This window comes from Brassica oleracea, chromosome C8 (genome assembly GCF_000695525.1).
Source record: "Brassica oleracea var. oleracea cultivar TO1000 chromosome C8, BOL, whole genome shotgun sequence".
Classification (NCBI taxonomy): domain Eukaryota; kingdom Viridiplantae; phylum Streptophyta; class Magnoliopsida; order Brassicales; family Brassicaceae; genus Brassica; species Brassica oleracea.
Window position 1 is genome coordinate 13,020,323 of NC_027755.1, and position 6,593 is coordinate 13,026,915.

At 40.9% G+C, this 6,593-nt stretch overlaps 1 protein-coding gene and 1 pseudogene across 6 annotated transcripts in view; both read left to right on the forward strand.

Moving 5' to 3' along the window:
• Positions 1 to 605: 605 nt before the first annotated feature.
• Positions 606 to 4,931, forward strand: LOC106308686 (annotated as a pseudogene).
• A 656-nt stretch (positions 4,932 to 5,587) lies between these two features.
• The window catches only part of LOC106308018, an 8,074-nt gene continuing 7,068 nt past the window's right edge, over positions 5,588 to 6,593 (forward strand). For 4 of the 6 annotated variants that reach the window (XM_013745127.1, XM_013745128.1, XM_013745129.1 and 1 more), the window contains exon 1: positions 5,590 to 5,716. The gene's annotated coding sequence lies outside the window, so the exon portion shown is untranslated. Of the gene's footprint in view, positions 5,717 to 6,593 lie in introns of all 6 variants that reach the window. The other 2 variants (XM_013745130.1, XM_013745131.1) reach the window with 2 other exon arrangements.

Consider the following 6,593-nt stretch of genomic DNA (forward strand, 5'->3'; position numbering starts at 1 on the left):
CGAACTGACCGTACCGGAGCTCGTCTTCCCCGACCAACTCGACATTCTAAGACCCACGGTCAAGCCATACTTAGCTTGGGTTGTGAAAAAATCGAAGACGGACATGCGTTCTCATCCGGCAGACCATCCAGACAGTCCCGCAAGCGTCCTTATCTTTATCCCGTGTATCCATCTGGTTCAGATGAACCTGGACATTGTCTGAAGGGTCATCTTTGACCAATCTGCATGGAAGACTGAGTCTTTGACTCACTAATTCAGATATGGTCAAATTTGTATTTTCTATGCATTATTTTCCGTGTATTTTCTTTATTAGTCTTTGACTACAAACACTATAAATATGTAGTCTCATTCTATGAATAAAAGAAGTCTAAGTTTGAGTTTATTTTTGTTTTCTTCTTTTATCTGAGTGAGTCAAAGACTCAGTCTTGTTGTGGTTTGTGATTTGAGCATATCTGAATTAGTGAGTCAAAGACTCAGTCTTCCATGCAGATTGGTCAAAGATGACCATTCAGACAATGTCCAGGTTCATCTGAACCAGATGGATACACGGGATAAAGATAAGGACGCTTGCGGGACTGTCTGGATGGTCTGCCGGATGAGAATGCATGTCCGTCTTCGATTTTTTCACAACCCAAGCTAAGTATGGCTTGACCGTGGGTCTTAGAATGTCGAGTTGGTCGGGGAAGACGAGCTCCGGTACGGTCAGTTCGATGTTTAATTATGAAATCCTAATCCAACACAAATGTAATGTTATTGCCTACACAACCGTATAGACTTCTAAATCAGATTAACTGACTTCAGCTTTGGTCAATCACAACAAAAGAAACAAATTTCAGAAACTGAGAGACTCAATGGCAAATCCAATCAGACATTGGAAAGTCGGACAAAGCATCTATTGAATCAAAAGCAAAAGCCCTAAAACAAAGAAACTTGCATACCTTTGGACGGCCTGGCGACTCGAGAGAGAGAGAAGAAGAAGAGAGTTCGACAGGAGAATATGAATTAGAGATCGAGGCTATTACATACAGCCTCAGAAGACCTGAGAGTCACGATCGCAAAACAGAGAGATCAAGGCGGCTGGAGAAGTTTATGAACCGGACAGTGTTGTCAAAACCGGACTCGACCGGTTATTCCACATATCCGATCCCCCGTTTACAGTCTAAAACGCAAGGGTATGTTAGGCCTATGCGGCTGAATATTATATTTTCCTTCTGCTGTCATTGCCTTCATACTCTCATTTGGATCTCTCATTTTATTTGTTTCTTAGACATTTATTATTTCTCTTTTCCGCGGTATGCTACCATTAAATTGGCTCTCTTGCTAAGCTGTACTTTCTGACGAGCCAGTTACTTTGAACTAGCAAAAGGAATTCTTGGTCAGAAGTTGTTCATTCCAAGCTTATTTGTATCATGACAAATATGTTTTATCGATCTCCAGAGCTAGATGGTTCTATCAAAGCAACGTCAAGTGCCTCAAGTTTTCTTATAGAACAGGCCGATCTGATTGGTGGCGTGGAGTTCATTCTCTATAAGGTACTGCGAATATATTCTTGTTAAACTGATGATCTTTCTCAGAAACAATTCAAATAGATACTTTGAGCCCCAATTATTTTCTGATAGATTAAGGGACTCATCTTATTGATACAGTACTCTTTGGCAACCACTAGAGAGGAAAGAAGAAATCTCTACTCGGTTTTATTTGACTATGTTCTGCATCAAATTAATGAGGCATGCGCAGCTGCTGGTCTTTCTGAGTACACTGATGATGAGATTCAACCATTGGCTGTTCGGCTTGCTCTTGCTGATGCACCTGAAGCTTTCTACATTTCTGTTAAGCTTGGTGTTGAAGGCATAGGGGAAATCCTGCGAAGATCAATTGCTGCTTCATTGTCTGGGTTTAGCAATAGCGAGCGTCTAAACCAGGTAAGTTTGTTCTTGTTGGAGTATGTTGCAATATTTTTCTTAGGGTCTGACAAAGAGTTGTGGTTTATATTGTTTACCAGTCACCGCTCTTTTTTTCTAACTCCCTTTTTTCTTCCTACTTGCAGCTTTTGGCAAATATAACAGAAAAATTTGACACGATAGTAGCTTCGTTTACTCACTTGGACAAAGAGTTTCTGCATCTCAGACAGATAACCAAGTCGTCCAAGTACATGGAAACCATTCAAGAGTTAAGAAATGATATAAGCATGTCAGTGAATCTAGCTTGGGCCACTTTGCACTCTCTTCTTCATTCAGAAAGAGCCACAAATCGTCAAAATGGATATATCTAAAAGATTTATAGAGAGAGTTAGAGTGATTTAGAGAATAAGAGAATGGGATTGGATTATAAAGAGATTAGTGAAGAATCATGATGAACACTCAAGAACAAGAAAGAGAGAATGACTCAAACTGTGTAATCTTTTATTAATGACATGAGTTGATATATATACAAGGAGAGAGAGCTAGGGTTTGCGAGAATCAGATAGGCTTAAGCATGTGTAGTCAAGGGGAAGAGGAGCGCCCATTTCAAACTGTCCAATGGGAGGCTTTACACGCTTTTGGCATCAAGGCATCTTGGACAAGATCCTTTCTTCTTTACAGCTGTGCCAGCCTGTCTTGGACTTCATTTTCTTCCTGTTCAACGGTCTGATCCATAGGTGCAAGCTCAGGTAACTTCTCTTTCACTTTCCTTTTTACCCGGGTGATCATAAGTTACATTTGGTCGAGTTAAAGTCGACCACGGTCTGTCCAGACTGTACGGCCTGTCCGGCCATGTACGGTCTTGTACGGCCTGGTCGATCTTCACTCCCAAAACTCACCCAAGCTGAACCTTCTCTCATGTTCTCCAACTCCTCCTCTCTTCTCTTCTTATACTCAGCTCATTTCAACAATATCTGGTTGGGGGATCTTCTGATTTCGGAAGTTAGTGAAGAGAGTGGTGGAAGTATATGGCTGAGCATAAAAGACCTGCAGCAAAAGATTGCCAATTGTGGTGCCTCCGACTCTCTAATTACTTCTGATATACCTATTTCCGTACATCTTCTGTGTGGACTCTTGAAGTCAAAGAACAGTGTTATCAGATGGGGTTTTCTGTTCATACTGGAGAGGCTTCTTATGCGTTCCAAGTTCTTACTAGATGAGAATGAGACACAGCGATCAACTGTTGGAAGTGCTAGTCAGGATCAGAAAGACACGCGACTAGAGAAAGCAAATGCTGTTATAGACATAATGTGCAGCGCTTTGTCTTTGATGGCACAAATAAATGAAACTGACCGGCTTAATATCTTAAAGGTACATATTCTTTGAATCCTTTTGTTTGCTCTTTTCCTTTTCTTTGTCAAATTTCCTATCAAAGGCCACTCTAAAGCTTGCTGATATCTATCTTAAATATATATTCCGTAACTGGCATGAAAGAGTACGTCTATTTGGAATTTTTACCCTGATGAAGTTTTAATGCTGACACCACTTCTCTCTGTTGTTTTCAAGCAGATGTGTGACATTCTTTTCTCGCAATTGTGCTTGAAAGTTTTGTCTACTGATGAGGAAGCAGTCCCCAGTTCTGCTGAGAGGAATAACAAATTTGATACATCCCATCGTAACAGCTATAAAGAGAGTATGGATGATGCTGACACCAGGCCTCGGTACAACAATGTCTCTGTTTCAACGTGCGAGACAGCGTCAATGGCAGCAATGCTTCTTCGTGGATAAGCCATCGTCCCTATGCAGCTGGTTGCGCGTGTTCCAGCGGCTTTGTTTTATTGGCCCTTGATTCAACTAGCAGGTGCAGCAACTGACAACATTGCACTTGGTGTCGCAGTTGGAAGCAAAGGAAGAGGGAATATCCCAGGGGCAACCTCTGATATTCGAGCCACCCTGCTATTACTTCTGATCGGTAAATGCACGGCAGATACAGTTGCTTTTCAAGAAGTTGGTGGAGAGGAGTTCTTCAGGTGATTCAGTTGACTCTTCCATACTTCCAGTCCAAGTTGATTTATCTGTGCATGTTTCATAGCATTTACAAACTAATGTTTATCTGTATAGGGAACTCCTGGATGATACTGACTCAAGGGTGGCTTATTACTCTTCAGCATTTCTCCTAAAGGCAAGAAAAGTTCTCAAATTCATCATTTTGATTTTGAAAAACATACATAAATCGGAAGAAAAGTAAGGTTTCAACTCGTTCTCGTTTTTCTTTGCTCACTGGTTAAAGTTTCGGTTATTTCAGAGGATGATGACGGAGGAACCAGAGAAATACCAAAACATGCTTCAGAAGCTTGTCTTTAAGGCTCAGCAGGTAAATGCTATCGTAATAATTTAAGAGTGTGGAGTCATAGAACCTCAAATATCGATGAGTTTTTTCTTTTGTATTGTATCACTTATAATAGCATTCTTGTTTTGTGCAGAGTAATAATGAGAAACTGCTAGAGAATCCATACCTGCAGATGTGTGGTATACTCCAGCTATCAAACGAGCTTTAAACTAAGGGCGCTCGCAGGTCTCCAGTTATACATGGCTTCTGTAAGTTCCTCGGTTTAAAACAAAAATCTTAGAGAGTTACTTTAGCACCACCCCGCCGCTAAAAAGAAGAAAATTGAGTGAAAGTAAAAGACATTTCATAGATACTGGACTCGTCGGTGAAGGTAGCAAGTGGGAATTGCAAGTGAAATCAGATTATGGCTTCTATATGTGGCAGATAGTTTGGTGAGTTTATCTGACATCACTTTGGCTGAGACTGGTTTTGGTTAAGATCTGAAGAAAGCTGTTTTGGCTGAACAGAGATCAACTGGAATGTGATCAAATGATTCATCTGCCTTCTCCTTTTTCTGCGGGAATGGCGAACCTACAGAGACACTGAGCTCTGATAACTGCAGCCATGTCATTTTTGGCCTAACAAACTGAAGGTGTTTTTTTTCTCTTATCTTCTTGTCTGTAAAATTAACAAAATCATGAACAGAGTCTGCAGCTCCAGAAATTTTTGTTTTCTTGGAGCTGCTTTTGTATAGTCAGGAACAGAACCAGTTATGTGATTGTGTTGTGTAGAGAACTAGAGATAGATAGGCTTATTGGCCTTTTGGGTGTCGAATGTTTTGCCTTTAAAATTATTATGTGAAAAATGTGAACCTAAGCAGTGAGTGCCTTTTATAATTTTTATGATTTTTGGCTGCCATTATTTCCTTAACAGATCTATAGAAACTAACCATGTTTATGCTTTGTCTGTACAAAAAGCCTTTTATGATTTGTCTGTACAAAAAGCCTGAACCTTCAGCTTCAAGCTATTGAAGAGATCCCTAAACACCAAAACAAAAGTCTGACACATCTGTTCCAGAATTGAGATTTTTTTACCATTTGAAAATTGAAATTGAAATAACAGTTCTGTAGCGTGTTCATATGTAGAGCAACCATGCGTTCCTACAAAACGCTGCGCAGCTTCCGCAATTGATAATTAAGTTTGTAAGCCTGGCCCATTTTAATTATTTAATTCAGGCTGAAACCAAATGTCACATAACTAAAATAGCCCCGGTCGGTTTATCTCGTGAAAAGTAATTTACTTACCAATTTAATCCATAAAGTAATTGTGAAAATTAAGTAATGGGCCAGGCTTATCTCGTGAAAAGTAAGTAAAGAAACCCTCAGACATCATCGAGACCCTGAGAGGGATCCAATACTTGTTCTGTTCTGCGCTTCAAGTTCCCGAAGATCTGATCCGTCTCCACCGATTCCGTCCCGATAAAACGGTAAAATTTCTGCTCAATTTTAATATCTACCCGTTCTTCCTTGAAAGATCTGATTTCACCAACTGTGTTTGATTTCTGATCTGCTCTGAAACACCCGCCCCTTCCCCATTTCCAACCGGGGTTCCGGGGCGCGGGGTTTATGACACACATGTCTACTTTCCCGACATCTCTGTGTATCCCGTTTCTGGTCCCATGAGTTTAAGGTGCATATCCTTTTTTACCATTGACATTTCCACTTATAGTTCTGCAAAAAGGGAGAGAGAAAAAGAGGGGTGAGTATGAATACTCAGTGAAGCGATTATAGACCAGTCTCCCCCATGAGCTTTTATACTGCTCAATGCGAAACGAGAACCGACTAGTCACTACACCAATTTCTTGACTAGCTATTAAGGTTTCATTTCACGAAAACAAGCAATGCAATGAACTCAGTCATCACTCAATTCACACAATTCAGTTTATTATTTAAGACTCCAGTCATCCTAGAACTCTAGGACCTACACAGCTCAAGCGGACCAACCCTCCCCTTTTCTTGCTGCGTTCCTGTGGAGCCGCCTGCCCTGGTACACTCGGCATCTGGTTCCCTTGGATGTAGACTATACCCTTTGCAGTGTATTACGGCTCCTTCCCGCCAAGACTCGGCGTGACTCAATCTTACCGGCACCTCTATTCTTAACCTGCCGTTTTTGAACGCTACGGCCGCCGCGTTTTCCCATACTCCCCACCAGTCCCTCGGTGGTTCGTATTCCATTTCTATTCATTTCCCATACTCCCCACCAGTTCCTCGGTGGTTCGTATTTCAATCATTTAACTTGTCCTTTTTCTTTTATTTCCTTTTTCCTTAAACCCTTAGACTCTTTCTTACTTTCCTTTTTAGACG